Source organism: Delphinus delphis, chromosome 10, assembly GCF_949987515.2.
Source record: "Delphinus delphis chromosome 10, mDelDel1.2, whole genome shotgun sequence".
NCBI lineage: Eukaryota > Metazoa > Chordata > Mammalia > Artiodactyla > Delphinidae > Delphinus > Delphinus delphis.
The window spans coordinates 67,525,701-67,551,239 of NC_082692.2; the positions used below are offsets into that span (position 1 = coordinate 67,525,701).

The window sequence follows — 25,539 nt, forward strand, 5'->3', positions numbered from 1 at the left end:
AGACAGGCAAGCCAAGGACCAGAGAAGTGCCACTCCAAGGCCACACAGCTGTGAGTGGAGCAGCCTCTCTGCCGGTCCTGTCATACCAACTCTGCTGAGCCAGACCCTGGGCAGGGCTCTGGGCCACCAAGGGGACAACGACCAGGCCCCACCCTAACTGAGCCCATATTCTGATGGGGGAGGCAATCAGGCACCTCTAGGGCAGAACGCCCAGTGCTGTGAAGTGGGAAGCACAGCGCTGTGGGAGCTCGGAAGTGGATCTTGATCCAGCCTGGTGGTCAGACAGGGCCTCACAGGGGATGAGGTGAACAGTGTTCTGAGGCTGGAAACAGCATGATGACCCATCATGCTGGAGGGATGTTAAGTGATTCTGTGGCAGGGCTCAGGCAGCAGCAGGAGTGGGGGATTGCTGGGGACTGTGGCTTCTGGGCCAAGTGATCACAGTGTCCATTTCCCCAGTGTTTCTTCTGAGCAGCTGTCTGGGGCGCTCTGAGGCCCTCGTCCTTGGGGACTCTCCGTTGGTTCTTTTTGACGTCTGGGGCCCACTGACCCAAGGCAACCCCTGTCTGGGCAGTCAGTGGCTAAGGGGACTGGACCCCAGGTTTCTCCCTCTCTCCCTCTCCTCTGGCTGAGGGCTGGCTACCCAATGGTCTAGGGGTCTCTGCCCAGACCTCAGGGGCTATGCGGGAGCAGCGTGGCCTGTGCCTGAGAGCTGAGGAGAGGACACTTCCTCCCCTGGGAGAGCATGGCATCATTCAGCACACAGAGTGCTCCCTTCTAACCCCAGACCAAATTAGCCTTCCAAATTACAGGCTGCATGTCCTCCAAATTGGGGATTGGGTGGGAGAACAGAGGCCCAGCTCTCCTTCCTGCTTCCTGCTCACAGAGGGCTCTCGGCCCATCCCTAAATAACAGGACCATGTTAGGAAAGAATTCTGGGCACACACCCCCTCCCGCCCCAGGGTGCAGGGATCCCCAGGTCCCAGACCTGCATTCAGGCTCAGGGCAAGGCTTTGCCCGCCTGGGGTTTGACAGTGAGCTTGGAACCGGAACATTCAGTCAAGGCCAGCTTAGGGTTCTGAGGGCATTTTGAGGATCATTCATTTATTCATCAAACACCTACTGGGCACATTCTCTGTGCCAGGCATTGTGCTGGGCCTTGAGACACTGAGTGGCAATGGAGGTGACAGACATGTGACCAGGAAGGTACATGTCAGAATGAGCAGGCCTGTGGCAGGGGGTGTACAAGTGGAGAAGCACAGTTGGACCATGGCCCCAGCTGTAGCTGGTGAGCAGTTTTCCCTGAGTAGGCAGTGCTGCTCCCCTCCGGTCTCACCCAAGGTTCTCTGCATCCCAATCTCTACCCCACCAGGACCTCTGGTCTTCGCTTCAGCTGCCTGAGGTGAGGCTGGGGCCAGGGTGGTCTCTGTAGGTGGGACCCTGGGCTGCAGGCTGCACGGCACTGGATCTGATCTGGCCCCGGTAGATGGTGCCTGCACTTCTGAGCCTGATGGCTGGGAGGGCTTCTGGGCTGGAGCTTCCCCGGCTGGCAGCCAGCGTGGGAGCGTGAGGAAAGGCACGAAGTCTGCTTCCTGGATGCACGGCCTGTTGTCCAGCACATCCTGCAGGGCCCGGCCCTGCTCGGCTGAGGACACAAGCTAGTGGGTAGAGTCAGGCCTGACAGACAGTTCCATGGGCAGCACTGGGCAGACAGGTGGGGCACCAGGTCAGTGCACACCCTCACTCAGCAGGCTTCTGTTTAGCCCCTGCTATATGTCTGGCCCTGTGACAGCCGCTGGGCCCTCAGAAATGAATTAGACACAGACCCGCCCCTGCCCCCGAGAGCCTGTGGTCTGGACAGGCACAGAGGAGACAACAGAGCGCAATAAAAAACCTGTATCCCCGGCCATACCAGCAAAATCAGCTCCAGACTTTGGGGAGTGAAATCCTACATAACCCACTTCTACCCAGAAGCTAGAAAGGGACCTCTAGAATTCACCTCTGGCCTCCTGTTCCTTCTGCTTGACCTGCCATGCTCCCTTTTGCTGGCCCCCAGAGCGCCTGTGTACTCTGGTCCAACCTCTCCCTGGAGCTCAACTCCCTCCTCCACTCAGCTGCAGTGAACACTCAGAGTTTAATGGTCTCTCTGGCCATCTGGCCTTTGTCCAGGTTGTTCTCTCTGCCTGGAAAATGTCCCCTTCCTTTACACTTGCTAATGCCTACTCAGTCTTCAGAGTCAGCGTCCAGCCCTCTCCATGGGTAGCTTTCCTGGCTTCTAGATCATGACAGCCCCCTGGTACCTGTCCCTGTAGAGCCCCCTACACTGCTCCTCAGAGCATTCATGGAACTTGTGATCAGGTCTTTTAACTGTGTGCTTATTCCACTGGGGACGCAGGACCCAGAGCAGGCCAGGTTTCTCTTGGCCACTGCTGGCCTGTCGTCTCACCCCAGAGGAGCCCAGAGGATGTGCTTAGTCAATATATGTTGAATGATGAGTAACATGTAAAACCCACATGTTTTTCTATTAATAGAAAGTTAAGTTCAGGCACAAACATCACAAAAATCTAGTAAGATTTAAATGCATGTTCATACCCACACGCTGAGAATGTTGCAAAGAGGTTACACTGCCCCCTAAAATGTAATTACCCCCGTGCCTGACCCCAAAGTCACTGGCAGTGGCTGGTTCAGGGCAGCCCTGAAGTTAACAGCAATAGCAGTGACACTGGCCGTGTGTTGGGAGCCACCTCAGCACTAAATAAGCGCAGATTTTTTTTTCAATGAAACATTATATTTGGATGCAAAAACCTAGAGTATCAAAGATTCATGTGGAGCCAAGATTCATTCATCAACAGACATTTCTTCAGAGCCAAGGGTTGGCTGAGCACTGAGGATCTGGTTGTGGACAGACGGCCTGCCTTTGCCGTATCGGCGTCAGGCTGAAGCCAGGAGGAAAAGCGGAATCAATGGACCTGACCTTTGGCCCTGGACCAAAGGGAAGGAAAGACATTTCCTCCTGCGGGATATACAATCTCTGAGCACATCTCTGTCAGCAAAGAGGCACAGCCTGACCCTGTCCTGCGGGGCCCTGGAGATTCCATTTTTTCTGGTGGGGGCCTGGGCCGGTCACACCCGCTCCCTGGGACAGTGTTGAAGCAGCTGTTAGAACTGGGATGCGCCAAAGAACCCTGCAGAGACAGGCTCACCACCTTCCCTGCTCATGCTACCTCTTCCACGGGATGCCACTCCACAGCCTGTGCATGGGATCCAGCCCGCAGCCAGTGTCTGCCAGCGGTCACATTAGGGTCACGTACAGGTCAAAGCAGCCCCTCTCTGCTGCCAGGTCATGGTTGGGATGTCCCGCTGTGTATGTGCATGTCAGGTATGGGGCACGCAGGGGCTGGGGGTCTCTGGGAGAAAACGGTGAGCACCTTGTGAGAAGAGGGCCTTGCCTTCCCCTCAAAATCCCCAAGACCTGGCCTTTCTCCTGCTTTAGACCAGAGTGCCCAAGGGCCTTAACCAGACAGACAACCGGCAGTGAGACAGCCAGCCTCCCTGGGACCAGAGCCCCCATTCCACCTGGCAAGACTCTTGGGTCAGCGGCCTGGGATCTTCGGCCACCATGGTGCTGACGTGCTGAGGCCCAAGTCCTCACCCGGCTGTGCCCTGCCCAATATAGAGGGCTCTGAAGGACACAGACAGCTCTTCCTGTGTCAGGGCAGTGGGGCCATTTATCACGGAGATAAGCATTAGCCAGAGGGCAGAGTTGGCGGAAGGAGCTGTCTGGAGGAGATAATCTAGGGTCACTCAGAGGGCATGGAAGAGCCATGTCCCCACTCCACCCCCTGCCACCCAGACCCCACCCCTATGCTTGCTGGCCAAGACATCTGGCTGTCTCACCTCATGGAAAAACCTGATGCTCTCCGGGGACAAGGAGCTGGGCTATGGTTGGGAGTGGGGTGTGTTTCCTCTTCATGTTCTGTGCCATGGCAGGGCCCCTGTGATTCTGCCTCGCCTCTTCACAGATGGGGAAACAGGCCTGAGAGAGTGGGCTTTGGACTGCTCTTGTCTGAGGGAGCGAACATGGGGTCCTGACCCTGCCCTCGGCCTCCTGCACAGGGTAGGAGGGGAAATCCACGTGGTGCTGTGTCACTGGGCACGTCCTATGTCCCAGGTGTTGCCTGCATGGCCTGTGTCCTGTCCCCTCTACCCTGGGGACCAGGCATTGCTTTGTCCTCCTTTTCCAGAGGGAGGCAATGCCCAGAGAGGTGAGGGTACCAGCCCATGGCCGAACCGCTGGGAAGTGGCCCAAGTAGGATTTGAACGTGGGGTTCAGAGCTGCATCCAGAGCACTGTCTGCCCAGAGGGGCTTTGGGTGTCTGGCAGAGGCCAGAACAAACCCACTAGATGGAGGACAGCTCTGGGATCCCTCTGCCCAGCTAAAAGCTGATACCCCAGACTGTCAGAACCCCCCAGGCTGCTCTGCTCACCCCACTTCCCTACCTTGGCACTCAGTGGGGCTCAATAAATATTTCTTAACAAATTAATAAGTCAAAAATGAGCAAACACAGTATAAATCATGACATTTCCCCTCTACGAGTCCCTGGAGCTGGTCAGTCCCTCTCTGGGGGCTGTACACACTGGTTTTGGTATCTCCCTGCCAGGGACACATCTGCCCACCACCTACTGGCTCCTCACGGTGGTCCCATCAGAAAAGACGGTGCCACCTTTGGGAGCAGAGAGAAGAACCCAGACCTTGGACTGTAGAGGATGGGAGTAGGGGGAGGAAGGAGCGAGGAGACCCCTCTCCTGGGCTGGGAGCCACACTTGTCATTACCCCATGGTGGACACTTTTGCAGCCCTGCAGCCCTCACCATCGGGGTCACTAAGTGTTGGTGTGTTCAGGGTGCTGCAGGGACCAGGGCTGGTCTGGGGGATGAACCCTGGATCTCCTTTCTCTGCCCCAATGTCCAGGGCAGTAGATTTGACCCAGAACCAGCCAGAGGCTTTTCTGGAAAGTCTTTGCTATGTGAAGGGAAGGAGGGGGCACCCTGGGAGTCTTGGAATTCATCTGGCAGGCCTGGGGGCCTGGGTGGCTTTTGAGAGCCTTTCTGCCCATGACCACCTTCGTGGGTTCTGGGTACTATTTAGCCTGCGACATGCTGGGCAGGGAGAGGGGTCTGGATTGTGCAGGGAAGGGTCCCAGGGCCTGGGGAAGGAGCCAGTGAGCATGAACAGTTGTGCAGAAAGGAGCCCAGCCCCCGGGGCCTGTGTTGGGGGGTGGGGAGCAGGAGGACAGACAGGCACAGCTGTGTCAGACCCACCACTACAACCCCCTGGGAGCCCCCCCACAGCTGAAGGGACCCTTCCTTGGATTTGGTTGGGGGCATTGGAACCTCAGGTGTGGAAGGGTTTGTTTTTTTTTTTGCAGTACGCGGGCCTCTCACTGTTGTGGCCTCTCCCGTTGCGGAGCACAGGCTCCGGACGCGCAGGCTCAGCGGCCATGGCTCACGGGCCCAGCCACTCCGTGGCATGTGGGATCCTCCCGGAACGGGACACAAACCTGTGTCCCCTGCATCGGCAGGCGAACTCCCAACCACTGCGCCACCAGGGAAGCCCTGGAAGGGTTTTTAATCCTCGGACACTGGGTCATCTCATGTCAACCCAGGGGAAGTTACAGACAGACCTCCAATCCTCAGGAGATAAGCTGAACTGACTTGTGAACGGGCTGCCTCTGAACCAGTGCAGAGCAGCCCTGGGCAGCCTCCCCCAGAAAAATCCCCACTCTGGTGGTTGGGAGGGGCATTGCCAGCAGCAGGACCCCACACTGAGCTGGTCCAGCCCCTCGGGGGACAGAACAGGCACACAACAATAATAGCAACCATAAAAGAAACCCAAGGAGCACAGCTCTTGCTGTGCCCCAGACAAGGCTGAGCTTGGCTTCCTGGCCACTCTCCCATTGCATTTAATTCTCATGACCCTATGAGGTGTACACAAGTATTATTCCCCGTTTGACAGACTAGGAGCCAAGGCCCAGAGTCATGGAGCGTCAATAATCCTAATGGCACACGTGCACAATGCTCACAAAGGGACCTCAACACACTCCCAGGGTATGTCCTGCTGCTCATAAGCATCCTTCTAGCAAGGGCGTTGGTGACAGCAGAATCCTTAATGGGGGTGTCACTGGGTGAAATGCCCACCGATCAAGTCCGTGTACAGGACCCCAGTGAGGTGGACATGGAAGCTGGTGTGGAAGGTGGACCAAGCCTATGGTTGAGGGAGGGTCATTGCTGCTGGTACATATCGATCCCGTTTGTGTAACACATGTGTTACAGATATAAAACCTGGGGCGGCGCTGGGGCAGATGGGGCACCCTAGTACACACATGCTGGAGGACACCCACACAGAGCCCAAGGACCACACCTCCCGTACCTCAGCATCCAGCACCCGCACAGAGCTGATCACGGGGGACCTGCCAGGGCACTCTCGTTCTCCCTCTTTCTCTCTCCACCTGGGCCTCTCTGCCCACCTGGCTGGGGATAAAGCACTGGAGGTGGGCTGGGCCCAGATCCCGGGTACAGAGTCCTGGCTGGACCTCCAGGCCTGGTCCAGACAATGGAGGCTTGGAGTCTTGGCTTTGCACCTCTTCAGCATCCCTACTCCTCCCTCTCTTCCTCTCTGCTTCTCTCTTACTTGCTCCTGTCTCCCTCTCAGTGTTCTGAAGAGTCCTCCTCAGTGGCAGCAGATACACGGGTGACACGTCCTGCTGCCTCAGTCACACACAGTGCCTCTCCTCCTGCCCCAGAGACTCATGCTGTTTCTGGGCATCAGGCTGGGGTCAGGCTGACCTGTGGTGGCTACAGCCTCACTCGAACTGTGCTCCCAGCCTGGCTCGGGCTGCACTTGAGCTGGATGGAATAAAGAAGCTGCTGGCCTCCATGTCCCTGCCCACCCCTCCCCTGCAGAATCCCTGGGCCCAGTAGAGTCATGGGAGGATGGAGGCTCCTGGGACCAGTGGCAGCGCCCAGGGCGGGTGTGGTGCCAGAGGACAGAGAGGGTGTGAGGATGGAGGGCTGAAATGGAGGATGGGGTAAAGTGGGGGCAGGGATGCACCCTTACAGGCAGGCCTCCCAGGGGTAGGTCTGTTCTTCCTCATCGCTGCCTCTAGCCCAGTGCCTGCCTGGCTGTTCCCTGTGGCCCTAGGACACTGAGGGGCAGGAAGCTAGGCAGCTTCTGGTGCAGACTTTCCATGGTCTTGGGCCAGTCAGGGTACCAAGCCAGGCTCAGTTTCCCCATCTGTTATATGGGGCAAGGTGAAGGGAAGGTACAGGCCTAGGCATGCCCACCAGGTACCAGGAAGACAACTACCAACGACTGTAGGGTATCCACACAGGTCCTTCTTGTCTATGCCTCCCGCCCCCATAGTCACCCTTTCGCTTAAGTACCATTGCTCTCCCTGGCTTCCAAGTGGACACCTGCCCAAGGCCACGCAGATGGAGAATGCTGGTGTCAGGATTTGAACTGGTTGCCTCTCTTAGGCAACCTGCTGTCTGAGCGGAGCAAGAGGATGCCAGACACTGACCCAGGATCAGGGCTGCCTGATCCCTGCACTGGCCAGAGGAGGTACCACAAATCCCACCTGCACGTCCCCCCAGCCCACCCTGCTCAGAGCTGTTCTGTGCATCTTAGCTTGACGAGGTGTGGGGAATTCATCAACCGCCGACAGAGCCTGCTGAGAGCTGGCTATGAGTCCAGCCACCTCCCTGTCCCAGCAGCAGCCCCCAAAGCCTGAGGCTTAATCCCCCAGGCATGTCCTGCCCTTCATCTTTCCCAGGCTGTGTTGCCCTTCTGCCCCTCTTCTCTAGTTGAAGCTGGTCACCTCACCCAAGTCTTCCTCCTGGAAGCTCTCCCCGACTCCCCATCCTTCAGTACGTCTAGATTCCGTTCCCATGCCCAGAATTCCACCTCCTAACGTACAGGGGCCTCTCAGGTGCCTGGTGCCAGGCCTGGTGAGGCTCCAGATGCTGGCCAGCCAAGGGACCGAGGAGGACACCCCTCAGTGAGAGGAGCAGAAGGGCGGGAGTCAGGAGACCACTGTGGGCCTTCTCTGAGCCTTAATGCAGGACACTTGCCCAGCAGGGTGTGCGGAAGAGAAGGCCTAGGAGGACCGACAACTTCTCTCCAACCTGCACATCGGAGCTGGCCGGGCTCCCAGGGAAGTCTCAGAGCATGAATGGACTCCTTGCCCCACCCTGCAGCAAGCAGAGAAACAGCCAACACCGGGGACCTCCTCCTGGGCGGCCTCCATGCTTAACCCTGCAGTTTCCACCTACAGAACAAGCACCAACTCCAGCCTGGAGACCCCAAGCCAAGGGCCAACCTTGCCCTCTGTTTGCCCTGCACTGCCCATCTAAAGCTCTGAGGTACTGGTCTGACATTCCCCATTTTCCCAATGAGGAATCTGGGGCTTTGCAGGGTTAGTAACATGCCCAAGGTCACACAGCTGTAGGTGGCAGAGCTGGGGCTCAACCCCGGGCTGTCCTGCACCTGCAGGCATAACGCCACTATGATGACCTGCTCAGCCCACACACGGAGGGCATCTGCGGCCCTCAGCCAGAGGCAGCCTGTTTTGCACAGGGTTTTCTTTTTCTTTTTAAATTTTTTTATTAAAACAAAATTTTTATTGAAGTATAGTTGATTTACAATGTTGTGTTAGTTTCAGATGTACAGCAAAGTGATTCAGTTATACATATATGTATTCTTTTTTTAATTTATTTTTTATTTTTGGCTGTGTTGGGTCTTCGTTGCTGCGCGCAGGCTTTCTCTAGTTGCGGCAAGCAGGCTTCTCATTGTGGTGGCTTCTCTTGTTGCGGAACATGGGCTCTAGGCTCATGGGCTTCAGTAGTTGTAGCACGCAGGCTCAATAGTTGTGGCTCGCGGGCTCTAGAGCACAGGCTCAGTAGTTGTGGCGCACGGGCTTAGCTGCTCCGCGGCATGTGGGATCTTCCTGGACCAGGGCTTGAACCCATGTCCCCTGCATTGGCAGGCAGATTCTTAACCACTGAGCCACCAGGGAAGCCTTACATATATATATTCTTTGTCATATTCTTTTCCATCATGGTTGAATATTGTTATAGTTCCCTGTGCTATACAGTAAGACCTTATTGTTTATCTATTTTATATGTAGTAGTTTGTATCTGCTAATCCCGAACTCCTAATTTATCCCTCTCCCACCCCCTTTCCCTTTTGGTAACCATAAATTTGTTTTCTTTGTCTGTGAATCCGTTTCTCTTCTGTAAATAAATTCATTTGTGCCATATTTTAGATTGTGCATATGTGTGATATATGATATTTGTCTTTCTCTGACTTATTCACTTAGTATGATAATCTCTAGGTCCATCCATGTTGCTGCAGATGGCATTATTTCATTCTTTTTTATAACTGAGTACTATTCCATTGTATATATTGCACGGGGTTTTCTGTGCTGCAACTCAGGATGTCTGAGCCCACAGGACACCGAGCCCATCTGCGTGGATGTGTGTAGCCCTCCAGAGTGGGCTCTGAGCCCAGGCAGGTGAGCTGGGCTCTGTAGGAGGCTCCCTGCCCCCAGCACCACTCTCCCAGGTGTAGCAGGATCAGGTGGCCACAGCTGAATTCACTCCCCATCTCTCTGGGCAGGTGGAGGAGGTGGTCTCTGCGGTGGAGGAGGCGCTTCAGCGGCACGTGATGCGCCGAGAGGTGTGCCCAGACTGGCGTGGAGCAGGGTAGGTGCTGGATGAGTGGATTCTGCTCCTCCGCTTTGGAGTTCCGGGAACATCCAGAGGCTACAGCAGAGGCTGCGGGGCAAAGCCAGTGCCAAGGCTGCAGGGCTGGAAGAGGCCAGAGCAGGTACCCCCGCACCGGCTGCAGCACCAACAGGAGGGGCAGGTGTGTGAGTGCCTCAGGGACCCCCACCTGGCCTACGCCCTGCTCCTGGGCCTCTGAGGGCTCCCTCCCCACTGCCTGCAGGATCACAGCTCAGCTTCCCGGCTCAGCGCCTTTTCCTCCTGGTAAGTCTGTTTCGTGTCTCAAAAGACAGGGAGAAAAATCCCTTCCCGTGAGGCTGATATAAGGTGATGTGTGCCTAGAACAGAGCCGGCACACGGGAGGGCAAATCCCTGTAGTTTCCTCTTCCCTCACTCCGTTGGCCTGTGAGCTCCTGGGAGGCGGGTAAACATCCCAATGTGGCCCCTGGTGCGGACGGATTAATTACCGAATCACTGCATTGTACTCATTGCCTAGCAGCTTGTGTTTGTGTCTCTTGGACTCACACAGAACACACAGGCCAGAAGTTCCACTTGCCTCCTGTTGGAAAAACAAAGGTTTGCAGGCAACAGGGCCTGGAGATGGGGGAGGGACAAATGGCCCCCTGAGGGCCTGTGGAGCCCTGACCTTCCCAGGGCCTAGACAGGTGTGTCCATGCGTCCCAGGCTAATGCTGTACTGAGGCTGGGGAATATGAGGGGGACCCCATTAAATGGGTCCCTATGTGCTGTCCAGTGCCTGCTAGGCTGTCCTGGAGAAGGACCTCAGCCTCATGCCTTCCCAGAGACTCTTAGAATTTAGCAGGGAGTGGTAAACCAGCACTGGGGAGAGAGCCTATCCCTGCCCCAGCCCTAATCAAGATCCACGGGGAGGGCAGAGGCCTCTAATTGTTTCAGGAGAGGGAAATGTCACATCCTGGGACCCACAAGAGTTCTTAGGACAGACCACTGCCAAGTGAGGGTCCTTGGCTTCTCGCTGGAAAGAATTCAAGAATGAACCAGAGAAAAGCAAAGGCGGGTTTATTTAGCAGGATACACACTCCATAGGTAGAATGTGGACCCTCTGGGAAAGTGAGAGCAGCCCCCGGGCATGGGGTTGTAGGTTTTTATGGGCTAAGTAATTTCATACGCTAACGAGTGGGACGAATATTCTTGCTATTTCAGAGAAGGGGGGGGGATTTTCCAGGAATTGGGCCACTGTTCACTTTTTGACCTTTTCCAGTCGTCGCAGAACTATCACAGCGTAAGGGGGAGTGATCTTGAGTATTACGATGACGTTAAAATGAGCTAGAGGTCAATGACCAGACTATTCTCGAAGCCAACATGGTTTCAGCTAGTTCTATTCGGACTTAATTGCATCCCAACAGCTGTGCCCCCTCTTCACTTATCTAGCGTTTGTGTTCTGCCCCTTTCCCTCCTGTCTCATTCCCCCATCAGAGATTTTACTTCCATATTCTTATGGGAAGCAGAAAGGCGACGGTCTGTCTTCTTTGGCTGCTTCAGGGCTGAGTAGGGGCATTGACCTTGCCTGTCAGGGAGTAGAAATTTCTGGATGCCTAGTGTGGGGATCCCAGGGGCAGAACAGCTTCTTGTTTTAAGTCATAGGGTGGTATGGGCTGGAATCCTTGCCTAACCATCTTTTTTTTTTTTTTTTGGCTGCGCCATGTGCGGCTTGTAGACTCTTAGTTCCCCAATCAGGGATTGAACCCAGGCCCTCAGCAGTGAGAGCACAAAGTCCTAACCACTGGACCACCAGGGAATTCCCCTAACCATCATTTTGATGGGGAATTGTTGTAACCTGGAAGACATGAACTTTACCAAGAGGTGAAAGAGGCAGAGTCCAAATAGGAGGAGGAGTATGGCTGTTACTCAGGGTCCAAGTAAAGTTAGGGAGGGCACTCTTAATGGTGGACCAGATGGCATTAGGGTCTGACCCCTGGTTATAGCGGTGTAACCATGTTGCTTGTTCATAAATCTTTTTGATGTCCATCTCAATCTGTCCTGAATTACTGACATAGGTGCAGCAGGTTTTGTTTATGACTGCACAAACGCCACCCTGCTCATCCAGCAAGTAATCCAAGGCCAATCTATTGTCCATAACCACATTGGCCACTGAGTTTAAAGAAGTTGAAAGTCTGTTTAGGGCATTTCCAGTGGTCAGGGCTGGGTTCACTAAAGTGTTGGTTAGGTTTTCTAGGGTTACCTCATGGTAGGCAAAGCCTCCCATGGAGCTGCCAATCCCCCTGCCAGTCCCATTCTTGCCAATATTAATCTGATGGCCCTCCTGGGACGATTTTGAGTGTTATTATGTATTGTGACAGTGAATGGGACCAAATGTCCTAATGTACAGGCTCCCTCACGCCACACATTATATAAGGATAAGCATTTACATAGGGGCCGAATTACCCTGGGGTGCCCTTGTCTTTGGGCCCTCATTCTGGGGAGTGCCACGTATCCAGGCGTATCTTGAAGGTGCAGTAAGAGATCTGGGAACAGAAGAATTTAGCAAGGAAGCAGCCATCCAGATCCATGGAAGAGAAAAGTTAATGAACACAATGTGGGGACAAGGGCCCATTTGTATATTCAAAACAGTTCAGTCCAGGAGTATTCCATAACCTTGGCTTAGGTGAGATGGTGTAGTAAGAAGGGTTTAACCCACAGTTTCCATAGAGCCTGACAACTTCTAGCCCAGTTTTTAGTCCATTCCATCCCTATCCTGTAGGCACCTGGGGTCTGGGCTTCATTATAAGCACAGAGAGTGGAGGCATTCGTGGGAATGCAGTTTGGGTCCAGGTTCCAAAACGCTGTGGTGATATTACCCTCTGGTGCCCAGGGATTGTTCCAAAGAGGCTCACCATAGCCAAGAGAACCATTAGAGGTATAGTGACATTGGAAGCTTGACTGGTTTTCTGGATAACAAAAGTAGCCATGATTAAAGGAAAAGTTATGTCACCTTTTTAAAAAGAGTTAAAACGTAGGCAAGGTATCGGGCCTGATGGGGGTATCACCCGTCACACTCGTATCAGCTGTGGGGGTGGTTTTCATGTGTTTGAATTGGTAAAGCTCTTGTATGTACCTATTCGTACCTGTAACGACTGTTGTAAGCCAGGGTTTTTATGGCAAGCCCAACAATTAACTAGTTTTTCTCCCAGGGCAACTATTTTAGATATGTTTACTAAAGCATGATTTTCCCATTCCGAGCTGCGACCTTCGTCAGAAGTCCTACTAGTATGATGGCTTTTGACATCATATTACCGTATTTTTTCTTTCAGACCTAGCAGGGGCAAAGAAGATGTTTACCAGGGGGAGGGGGTTCTGAAAAGCGGCAGAATAAGAGCGTGATAGTCAGAAACACAAGGATGACTAGGCCAACCCACCTCAGCCACGTGAAGTCACTTATCTGTTCTTGGAAAGGTATCTGAGGTCTTCCATGGCTCACAGGAGTAGGTCTCTTCTGGCTCCTGTTGGGACTTATAAGATACAGATGAACCCAATTAGTAACTCCCTATAGCTTGACAGCAGTTGGGGTACTTAGTAACACTTGATATGGTCCCTTCCATTTTCGTTGTATCTGGTCCTCAGGGGACCCTTCCTTCCAAGTTTTTAGTAGGACAAAGTGCCCTGACTGGATGGAGACCGCGACCTTTCCTTTGTGGGGGTGGGCAGCGCTTTGTTTCCATACACTTGGAGGACCTTTTGAACTTGGCTCAAGCTAACAGTGTGGGAGACCCATTTGTGGGTTTCCTCATCAAACAAGAGATCTGAAGTCAAAAAGGGCCTCCCAGTGGTCCTTCCCTGGCAGTCCAGTGGTGAAGTTAGTGTGGTTAGGCTGTTACTGCTGAGGGCCTGGGTTCAATCCCTGGTCTGGGAACTAAGATCCCACAAGCAGTGCGGCATGACCGAAAAAAATGGTGAGGGGCTTCCGATAGGTCTCAAATGGGCTAAGTTTTAAAATTCTCTTTGGGGCCATCCTGGTCCATAGAAGGGCTACAGGCAGGACAGAGATCCAGGTTTCTGAAGTCTCTTGGCATAACTCAGCAAGTGTTTTTGGGGGGTTTTTTTTGCAAGCATTCTTTTAGAGCATGATTTGCTTTTTCTACTTTGCCTAAGGATTGGGACCTCCAGAAAGACTGGAGGTGGTAGTGAATACCTAGAGCTGAGGAAGGCTGTTGGGTCACCTTGGCAGTGAAAGAAGGTCCGTTATCACTGTAAGCTTTGGGGTAACCCGAATCTCGGAATTATCTCTTTAAGCAGAAATTTGGATACTCCTATTGCCTTTTTAGTCCTAGTAGGGAAAGCTTCTATCAACCCTGTAAAGGTGTCTATGAATGCCAATAGGTGTTTCCATCCCCTACATGGGAGCATTTGGGTCAAGTCCACTTACCAATCTTCCCCTGGTTAGGTTCCCCGATGTTGTATGGGCCAAGTTAGTGGTGGAGGTATGGGGTGGCTTCCTAAGGCATGGCGGGCACAAAGCTTGCAAGCCCTGGTGACATTTTTAACAGTTTGGGATGGTCCCTTGCCCAGGAACAACTGAGTAACTAGTTTGAATAGGGAGTCCACCCTAAGTGAAAGGACTCTTGGAAGTACTTAGTTATTTTCCATTGCTCGGCCCCGGGAATGAGAAGCTTGTTATCTTTTGTCAGCCACCCTGAGAGGTCTCTTTCCAGTCCCCTATGTTTAGCCCACTCAAGTTCTTCAGGTGTATAAGATGGCACTGTTGGGAAGGGGGTGCTGTCAGGCCTGAGAGCTGCAGCTTGTAGGGCCAGCTGTTCTTGGGCAGCAGTCTTAGCGGGCTTTTTGGCCAGGGTGTTTCCCCTTGTAAGGCAGGTGTTGCCCCTTTGGTGATACCTGCAACCTCCTTTGGAAGCTGGAACGCTTCTAGGAGTTCTAGAATTTCTGCCTATTGTTTTATAGTGGATCCTTTGACTGTTAGTAATCCCCTTTCTTTCCATATGGCAGCCTGGGCATGTAGCACAAAGAATCCATACTTGGAATCAGTATGTATATTGATTCTTTTTTTAAAAAAATAAATTTATTTATTATTTTTTTTGGCTGAGTTGGGTCTTTGTTGCTGCACGCGGGCTTTCTCTAGTTGCGGCGAGTGGGGGCTACTCTTCGTTGTGGTGCACGGGCTTCTCATTGCGGTGGCTTCTCTTGTTGCGGAGCACGGGCTCTAGGCACGCGGGCTTCAGTAGCTGTGGCTCGCAGGCTCTAGAGCGCAGACTCAGTAGCTGTGGCACACGGGCTTAGTTGCTCCGCGGTATGTGGGATCTTCCCGGACCAGGGCTCGAACCCGTGTCCCATTCATTGGCAGGCGGATTCTTAACCACTGCGCCACCAGGGAAGCCCTGTATTTTTTTTTTTTTTTCCCCGTTGCGGAGCACAGGCTCCGGACGCGCAGGCTCAGCAGCCATGGCTCACGGGCCCAGCTGTTCCGCGGCATGTGGGATCTTCCCGGACCAGGGCACGAACCCGTGTCCCCTGCATCAGCAGGTGGACTCTCAACCGCTGCGCCATCAGGGAAGCCCAAGCCCTGTATATTGATTCTTAATTCCTTTCCTAGTTGGAGTGCTCTGGTCAAGGCAATCAACTCAGCCTTTTGGGTGGAAGTGTGAGAGGGTAGAGCTCCAGACTCAACAATTGTCTACAGGCTGACTCTGGCATAACCTGCCGGCCTTACCCCTTCATGTATAAAGCTGCCTCCATCGGTAAACCATTGTTTTTATTTTTTAATTAATTCATAAAGTGATTATTATTTAATTTTTATTTTATAGTGGAGTATAGTTGATTTACAATGTTGTGTTAATTTCAGGTATACAGCATAGTGATTCAGTTATACATATATCTGTTCTTTTTCAAATTCTTTTCCCATTTAGGTTATTACAGAATATTGAGTAGAGTTTTCAGTGCTATACAGTAGGTCCTTGTTGGTTTTTTTTTTTTTTAATTTTAAATGTAGTGTGTATATGTCAATCCCAAACTCCCAATTTATCCCTCCCCCGCAACTTTCCCCTTTGGTAACCATAAGTTTGTTTTCTGTCAGTCTGTTTCTGTTTTGTAAATAAGTTCATTTGAATCTTATTTTTTTAAGATTCTGCATATAAGCAATATCATGTGATATTTGTCTTTCCCTGTCTGACTTACTTCACTAAGTATGATAATCTCCAGGTCCATCCATGTTGCTGTGAATGGCATTATTTCATCCTTTTTAATGGCTGAGTAATACTGCATTGTATATATGTATCACATCTTCTTTATCTTTTCAACTGTTGATGGATATTTTGGTAGTTTCCATGTCTTGCCTATTGTAAACAGCGCTGCAATGAACATTGGGATGTATGTATCCCTTTGGACCATGGTTTTCTCCGTAGTTTTAGTTTTATAAGGAACCTCCACACTGTTCTCCATAGTGACTGACCAATTTACATTCCCACCAACAGTGCAGGAGGGTTCCCTTTGCTCCACACCCTCTCCAGCATTTATTGTTTGTAGGCTTTTTGATGATGGCCATTTGCATTGGTGTGAGGTGATATCTGATTGTAGTTTTTAAAAATTTATTTATTATTTATTTTTGGTTGCACTGGGTCTTTGTTGCTGTGCACAGGTTTTCTCTAGTTGCGGTGAGCAGGGGCTACTCTTCATTGTGGTGCGCGGGCTTCTCACTGCAGTGGCTTCTCTTGTGGAGCACGAGCTCTAGGGCTCAATAGTTATGGCTTGCGGGCTCTAGAGCGCAGGCTCAGTAGTTGTGACGCACAGGCTTAGTTGCTCCAAGGCACGTGGGATCTTCCCGGACCAGGGCTCAAACCCGTATCCCCTGCATTGGCAGGCAGGTTCTTAACCACTGCGCCACCAGGGAAGCCCTCATTGTAGTTTTGATTTGTATTTCTCTAATAATTAGTGATGTTGAGCATCATTTCATGTGCCTCTTGGCTATCTGTATGTATTCTTTGGAGAAATGTCTATATAGGTCTTCTGCCCATTTTTTGATTGGGTTGTTTTTGTTTTTGGTGTTTTTTGGCTGCACCTTGCGGCATGAGGAACTTCCCCAACCAGGGATTAAACCCACGCACTCTGCAGTGGAAGCACAGAGTCTTAACCACTGGAGCAGGGAAGCATGTTCGTCTGTTTGATATTGAGTTATATGAACTGTTTGTAAATTTTGGAGATTAATCCCTTGTCAGTCGCATCATTTGCAAATGTTTTCTCCAATTCTGTGGGTTGTCTTTTCGTTTTGTTTATGGTTTCCTTTGCTGTGCGAAAGCTTTTGAGTTTAACTGGGTCCCATTTGTTTGCTTTTATTTACATTACTGTAGGAGATGGATTGAAAGTTTAGTTTTGAGTTTATTTTTGTGTATGGTGTTAAAGAATGTTCTAATTTCATTCTTTTACGTGTAGCTGCACCATTTATTGGAGAAACTGTCATTTCTCCATTGTATAGTCTTGCCTCCTTTATCATAGATTAATTGACCATAGGTGTGTGGGTTATTTCTGGGATTTCTATCCTGTTCCATTGATCTATATTTCTGTTTTTGTTTCTGTACTGTATTTTTTTTATGACTGTAGCTTTGTAGTATAGTCTGGATTCAGGGAGCCTGATTCCTCCAGGTCTGTTTTTCTTTCTCAAGATTGCTTTGGCTATTTATCTCTCAGCTATATAGAGGAGAAAGCGTTTTTCTAAGTTCAGGAGACCTAACACAGGAGTGGTTCCTAATTTTTGTTTTAGAGTCAGTAACGCCTGTTGGCAATTTTCATCCCAGTTGAGGGGTTTGTGGTCACCTCCTTTTAGGGCCTTAAAAAGAGGCTTTTTTATGAGCCTGAATCCAGGTATCCAGATCCTGCAAAATCCTGCCATCCCCAGAAAGTCCCTCAGTTGCCTCTTAGGGTGGGGGTGGTTGGAGGGTTACAATGGCTTCCTTTTGGTCTTGGGCAAAGGCCCTCATCCCATGGGTGAGCACATTTCCCAGGTACTTAACCTGTTGGGTGGAAATCTGGGCCGTGTGAGGAGAGACTCAATATCCTTGTTCCCCTAGGAAATTGAGGACCTGAGTGGTATCTTTATCTGAATCTTCCCTAGTGGGACTGGAAATTAGGAGGTTGTCCACATTCTGTAGGAGAGACCCATTAACCAACTGTAATTCTCTTAATTCCTTTGCTAATGCGTTTCTGAACAGGTGGGGGCTATCCCTGGAGCCTTGGGCTAGCACAGTCCAAGTTAGCTGGGAAGTGTTACATGTGTCTGGATCTGTCCACTCAAAGGCAAAGAAATATTGGGAGTCTGGGTGCAGGGGAATGCAAAAGAAGGCATCTTTCAGGTCTAGCACTGTAAGCTAGTTTGCATTTTCTGGAACTTGGGCAGTACAGTGTATGGATTAGGGACTATTGAGTGAACTGGGGCCACTGCCTCCTTAACTGCCCTTAGGTCTTGAACAAACTTGTATTCTCCACTTTGCTTTTTTATGGGCAAAATGGGGGGATTACACAGAGATTGGCAGGATCATAACAGCCCATATTTTAAGAACTTGGTTATTAAAGGTGGGATACCTCACTGGGCCTTGGGCCTCAAGGGATACTGTTTTTTCCATGGGTCATCAGCATTGGGTTTCAGTGAAACCTGAACTAGGGGCACATTATTAGCTCTGCCAGGAACCTCAGTGTCCCAGACAGAGGGGTTTACTGGAGAAAAAATATGGGGTGGAGGGGAGACCTCCTCTGATGGTGACTGAGGCAGGCTCCCATGGCGAAGAACAGTCGTTTCTCCTGATGGGTGCCTTCTCTGAGGAAGTCTCCAAACTGAACTATTGTCTGGAATTTAGTGAGCAACTCCCTTCCCAACAAGGGGATGGGGCACTCAGGCATGAGCAGGAACTGGTGTGCAAAGGTAACATTTCCTAGTAAGCAGCTGAGCGGGGGGCGGTGTGAATCACTTGGCTTTGGGCCGTCCATCGATCCCCATTAATATACAGTATTGGGAGGACAAGGGTCCAGGGAAATCAGTCATCACAGAGTAGGTGGATCTAATAAAAAAAATACCTTTCCCACCTGCCATGTCAAGGGTTACCCGAGTCTCCTCCGGGGAAATGACCAGGTGACCTTTGGGAGGCAGGGAGAGTCCTGGGCCCTGTCAGTCTTCAGTCCTCTTGGCCAGCATCAGTTTGGGAGCCCCGAGTCCCCTTCGGGACTGGGGGCAGCCTTGCTTCCGGTGGCCCTCTGGTTTGCATGTCAGGCAGGGTCCTGGTGGATTTTTCCCATACAGGGGGCATTTGTCCTTCCAGTGGCCCTCCTGGCTGCATTTAAAACGGGTCCATTCCTGACAGAGAGGGGCTCTGATCCAGATTTTCTAGATCCTGCCCCTGCCATGGGCTTTCGCAAGGGGGAGGGGGAGGATAACCACGAGGTGGTGTGGGGACTAGAGCTGCCACCGAGAGTTGTGCCTTTCATTGTTGTCCTGAATCCTCCTTGCCTCCTCAACCCTATCTCTATTGTTAAATACTCCAAAGGCCACGTCCATGAGCTGATTCATGGGGGTTTGGTGTCCCATGGCTGCCTTCTGTAATTTTCTCCTAATGTCTGGGGCAGATTGAATGATAAAATGGGTATTTACTGGGACTTGCCCTTCAGAGGTGTCGGGATTAATATTGGTATCCTTTTTTTTATCAATATCTTTTTTTATTGAACGATAGTTGATTTACAATGTTGTGTTAATTTCTGCTGAACAGGGTGATTCACTTATACACATATATACATTCTTTTTTAAAATATTGTTTTTCATTATGGCTTATCATAGGATATTGAATATAGTTCTCTGTGCTATACAGTAGGACCTTGCTGTTTATCCATTTTATATATAAAAGCTTGCATCTGCTAATTCTAACCTCCCACTCCATCCCTCCCCCAACCCCTTCCCCCTTGGCAACCACCAGTCTGTTCTCTATGTCCATGATTCTGTTTCTGTTTCATAAATAGGTTCATTTGTATCATATTTTAGTTTTAATATTTTAATAAAGTTTATTTGATTTCATAATTAAATTTTGCTTAGTGAAAATCAATTTTAAGATTAATTTATTTTAATTTATTTCTTAAAGTATAGTTGATTTACAATGTTGTGTTAATTTCTGCTGTACAGCAAAATGATTAAGTTATACATATATATACACGTTCTTTTTTTTTCCTTTTTTTATATTCTTTTCCATTATGGATTATCCCAGGAGATTTGATATAGTACCCTGTGCTATACAGTAGGACCTTGTTGTTTATCCATTATAAATGTAATAGTTTGCATCTACTAACCCCAAACTCCCAGTCCATCCCTTTCCATCCCCCGCCCCTTGGCAACCACAACTCTGATCTCTATGTCTGTGAGTCTGTTTCTCTTTTATAGATAGGTTCATTTGTGCCATATTTTAGATTCGACATATAAGTGATATCATATGGTACTTGTCTTTCTCTTTCTGACTTACTTAGTATGATCTCTAGTTGTGTCCATGTTGCTGCACATGGCATTATTTCATTCTTTTTTATGGCTGAGTAGTATTCCATTGTGTATATGTACCACATCTTCTTTATCCATTCATCTGTTGATGGCCATTTAGGTTGTTTCCATGTCTTGGCTATTGTGAACAGTGCTGCTATGAAAATAGGGGTGCTTGTATCTTTTTGAATTCTAGTTTTGTCTGGATATATACCCAGGAGTGGGATTGCTGGATCATATGGTAATTCTATTTTTAGTTTTCTTAGGAACCTCTGTACTGTTTTCCATAGGAGCTGCACCAACTTACATTCCCACCAACAGTGTAGGAGGGTTCCCTTTTCTCCACACCCTCTCCAGCATTTGTTACTTGTAGACTTTTTAATGATGGCCATTCTGACCAGTGTGAGGTGGTAACTAATTGTAGTTTTGATTCACATTTCTCTAATAATTAGTGATGTTGAGCATCTTTTCATGTGCCTATTGGCCACCTGTATTTTGTCTTTGGAGAAATATCTATTTAGCTCTTCTCATTTTTAAAAAATTATTTATTTATTTTTTATTTTTGGCTGTGTTGGATCTTGTTTGCTGCCCACAGGCTTTCACTAGTTGTGGCGAGTGGGGGCTACTCTTTGTTGTGGTGTGCGGGCTTCTCATTGCGGTGGCTTCTCTTGTTGCAGAGCACGGGCTCTAGGCACGTGGGCTTCAGTAGTTGTGGCATGCAGGCTCAGTAGTTGTGGCTCACAGGCTCTAGAGTGCAGGCTCAGTAGTTGTGGCACACGGACTTAGTTGCTCCACGGCATGTGGGATCTTCCCAGACCAGGACTCAAACCCGTGTCCCCTGCATTGGCAGGTGGATTCTTAATCATTGCACCACCAGGGAAGCCTGGTCTTCTGCTAATTTTTTGATTAGGTTGTTTGTTTTTTGTTTTGTTGTTGTTGTTGAGTTGTATGAGCTGCTGATATATTTTGGAAATTAAGCCCTTGTCTGTCATATCATTTGCAGATATTTTCTTCCATTCCATAGGTTGTCTTTTCGTTTTATCTATGGCTTCCTTTGCTGTGCAAAAGCTTGTAAGTTTGATTAGGTCCCATTTGTTTTTATTTTTATTGCCTTGGGAGACTGACCTAAGAGAACATTGGTACGATTTATGTCAGAGAATGTTTTGCCTCTGCTCTCTTCTAGGAGTTTTGTGGTGTCCTGTCTTATGTCTAAGTCTTTAAGCCATTTTGAGTTTATTTTTCTGCATGGTATGAGAGTGTGTTCTAACTTCATTGATTTACATGTGGCTGTCTAACTTTCCCAGCACCACCAGCTGAAGAGACTCTTTTCCATTGTATATTCTTGCCTCCTTTATTGAAGATTAATTGACCATAGGTGTGTAGGTTTATTTCTGGGCTCTCTATTCTGTTCCATTGATCTGTATGTCTGTTTTTGTACCAATACCACACTGTTGGGGCTTCCCTGGTGGTGCAGTGGTTAAGAATCCGCCTGCCAATGCAGGGGACACTGGTTGGAGCCCTGGTCCGGGAAGATCCCACGTGCCGCAGAGCAACTAAGCCCATGTGCCATGACTACTGAGCCTGCACTCTATAGCCCGCGAGCCACAACTGCAGAGCCCATGTGCCCCAACTACTGAAACCCGTGCACCTAGAGCCTGTGCTCCCAACAAGAGAAGCCACCACAATGAGAAGCCTGCGCACCACAACGAAGAGTAACCCCCACTCACCGCAACCAGAGAAAAGCCCGCATGCAGCAACAAAGACCCAACACAGCCAAAAAATAATAAAATAAATTTTAAAAACACACTGTTTTGATTACTGTAGTTTTGTAGTATCGTCTGAAGTCTGGTTTTTTTTCCCTCAGGATTTGGTTTTTTTTCCTCAGGATTGCTGTGGCAATTTTGGGTCTTTTATGGTTCCATGTAAATTTTTGGATTATTTGTTCTAGTTCTGTGAAAAATGTCATGGGTAATTTGATAGGGATCACATTCAATCTGTAGATTGCTTTGGTTAGTATTGCCGTTTAACAATATTAAATCTTCCAATCCAAGAGCATGGGATATCTTTCCATTTCTTTGAATCCTCTTTAATTTCCTTTATTAATGTTTTATAGTTCTCAGCATATAAGTCTTTCATCTCCTGGGTCAGATTATTCCTAGGTTTGTTTTTCCTTTTTTTGGTGCAATTTTATTTTTATTTTTTATTGGAGTATAGTTGCTTTACACTGCTGTGTCAGTTTATGCTGTACAGCAAAGTGAATCAGCCATACGTATACATATATCCCCTCTTTTTTGTTTTTCCTTGCCATTTAGGTCACCACAGAGCACCGAGTAGAGTTCCTTGTGCTATACAGTAGGTTCTCATTAGTTATCTACTTTATACATAGTAGTGTATATATGTCAATCCCAATCTCCCAATTAATCCCACCACCACCCCTCCCCCTTGGTATCCATACATTTGTATCCAGATGTAGAGGCGTCTGTGTCTCTATTTCTGCTTTGCAAATAAGATCATCTATACCATTTTTCTAGATTCCACATATATGCGTTAATATACGATATTTGTTTTTCTCTTTCTGACTTACTTCACTCTGTATGACAGTCTCTAGGTCCACCCATGTCTCTGCAAATGACACAATTTCGTTTCTTTTTATGTCTGAGTAATATTCCATTGTATATATGTATCATGTCTTCTTTATCCATTCCTCTCTTAATGGACATTTAGGTTGTTTCCATGTCCTGGGTATTGTAAATAGTGCTGCAGTGAACATTGGGGCACATGTGTCTTTTTGAATTATGGTTTTCTCTGGGTATATGCCCAGGAGTGGGATTGCTGGGTCATACGGTAGTCCTATTTTTAGTTTTTTAAGGAACCTCTATACTGTCCTCCATTGTGGCTGTATCAATTTACATTCCCACCAACAGTGTAAGAGGGTTCCCTCTTCTCCACACCCTCTCCAGCATTTATTGTTTGTAGATTTCTCAATGATGGCCATTCTGACCAGTGTGAGGTGATACCTCATTGAAGTTTTGATTTGCATTTCTCTAATAATTAGTGATGTTGAGCATCTTTTCATGTGTTTGTTAGCCATCTGTATGTCTTCTTTGGAGAATGTCTGTTTAGGTATTCTGCCCATTTTTTGATTGGGTTGTTTGATACTGAGCTGCATGAGCTGTTTGTATGTTTTGGAGATTGATTCTTTGTCAGTTGGTTTGTTTGCAAATATTTTCTCCCATTCTGAGGGTTGTCTTTTTGTCTCGTTTATGGTTTCCTTTGCTGTGCAAAAGCTTTTAAGTTTAATTAGGTCCCATTTGTTTATTTTTATTTCCATTACTGTAGGAGGTGGGTCAAAAAAAATCTTGCTGTGATTTATGTCAAAGAGTGTTCTGCCTATATTCTCTATGAGTTTTATAATATCTGGCCTTACATTTAGGTCTTTAATCCATTTTGAGGGTTTTTTTGTGTATGGTTTTAGGGAGTGTTCTAATTTCATTGTTTTACATGTAGCTGTCCATGGTGCAATTTTATGCTAGGTTTTTGTTTTGTTTTGTTTTTTGCGGTATGCAGGCCTCTCACTGTTGTGGCCTCTCCCGTTGCGGAGCACAGGCTCCAGACGCACAGGCTCAGCGGCCATGGCTCACGGGCCCAGCTGCTCCGCGGCATGCGGGATCTTCCCGGACTGGGGCACGAACCCGTGTCCCCTGCATCGGCAGGCGGACTCTCAACCACTGCGCCACCAGGGAAGCCCTCTACTGTTTTTTAATCTCTGTTTTATTTATTTCCTCCCTGATCTTTATTATTTCCTTCCTTCTGCTGACTTTAGGTTTTGTTTCTTCTTTTTCTAATTCTTTTAGGTGATAGGTTGTTTATTTGACATTTTTCTTGTTTCTTGGGGGTTTTTTTGAGGAAGGCCTGTATCACTATGAACTTCCCTCTAAGAACTGCTTTTGCTGCATTGCATAGATTTTGTATGGTTGTGGGGGTTTTTTAAGATTTTTTTTTTAATGTGGACCTTATTTAAAGTCTTTATTGAATTTGTTACAGTATTGCTTCTTTTTTTTTTTTTTTTTTTAAACTAGTACACGGGCCTCTCACTGCTGTGGCCTCTCCCATTGCGGAGCACAGGCTCCGGACGTGCAGGCTCAGCAGCCACAGCTCACGGGCCCAGCCGCTCCGCCGCATGTGGGATCTTCCCGGACCAGGGCACGAACCCGTATCCCCTGCATTGGCAGGCGGACTCTCAACCACTGCACCACCAGGGAAGCCCGCTTCTTTTATGTTTTGGTTTTTTGGCTATGAGGCATGTGGGGTATTAGCTCCTCAACCAGGGATCAAACCTGCACCCCTTGCACTGGAAGGCGAAGTCTTAACCACTGGACCACCAGGGAAGTCGCTGTATGGTTGTGTTTTCATTGTCATTTGTCTCAAGGTATTTTTTAATTTCCTTTTTTATTTCCTCGTTGACCCATTGGTTTGTAGTAGCATGTTGTTTAGTCTACTCTTTGTTGTGGTGCGCAGGCTTCTCATTGCAGTGTAATCATTTTTTTCTCATTTCTTTTCCTGTGGTTGATTTCTAGTTTCATGCCTTTGTGATCAGGGAAGATGCTTGAAATAATTTCTATACTTTTAAATTTGTTGAGGTTAATTTTATGCCCCAGTATGTGGTCAATCCTAGAGAATGTTCCGTGTGCACTTGAAAAGAATGTGTATTCTGTTTTCGTTTTTGTTTTTTTTTGGATGTAATGTCCTGAAAATATCAATTAATTCGAATTGTTCTATTGTATTATTTAGGATCTCTGTTGCCTTTTTATTTTCTGTCTGGAAGATCTGCCCATTAATGTGAGTGGGATGTTAGTCTCCTACTATTATTGTATTCCCATTGATTTCTCCTTTTATTTCTGTTAGTATTTGTTTTATGTGTGCGGGTGCTCCTATATTAGGTGCATATATGTTGATGAGAGAAAATCCTTTTCTTGTATTAATCCTTTTTTCATTATATAGTGTCCTTCCTTATCATTCTTTATAGCCTTTGCTTTAAAGTCTGTTTTGTCTGATATGAGTATTGCAACTCCCGCTTTCTTGTCATTTCCGTTTGCATGAAGTATCTTTTTCCATCCCCTCACTTTCAGTCTATGTGTGTCCTTTGCCCTAAGGTGGGTCTCTTGTAGGTAGCATATTGTAGGCTCTTGTTTTTTTATCCAGTCTGACACTCTATGTCTTTTGATGGGAGCATTCAGTCCATTGACCTTTAAGGTAATTATTGATACCT

General features: G+C 48.8%; 1 long non-coding RNA gene across 1 annotated transcript in view; it reads left to right on the forward strand.

Moving 5' to 3' along the window:
• The window catches only part of LOC132432352 (uncharacterized), a 70,838-nt gene that overhangs the window by 22,445 nt on the left and 22,854 nt on the right, over positions 1-25,539 (forward strand). The window contains exon 5 of the long non-coding RNA XR_009520877.1: positions 9,676-10,046. This is a non-coding gene — a long non-coding RNA (uncharacterized lncRNA). The remainder of the gene's footprint in view (positions 1-9,675; positions 10,047-25,539) is intronic.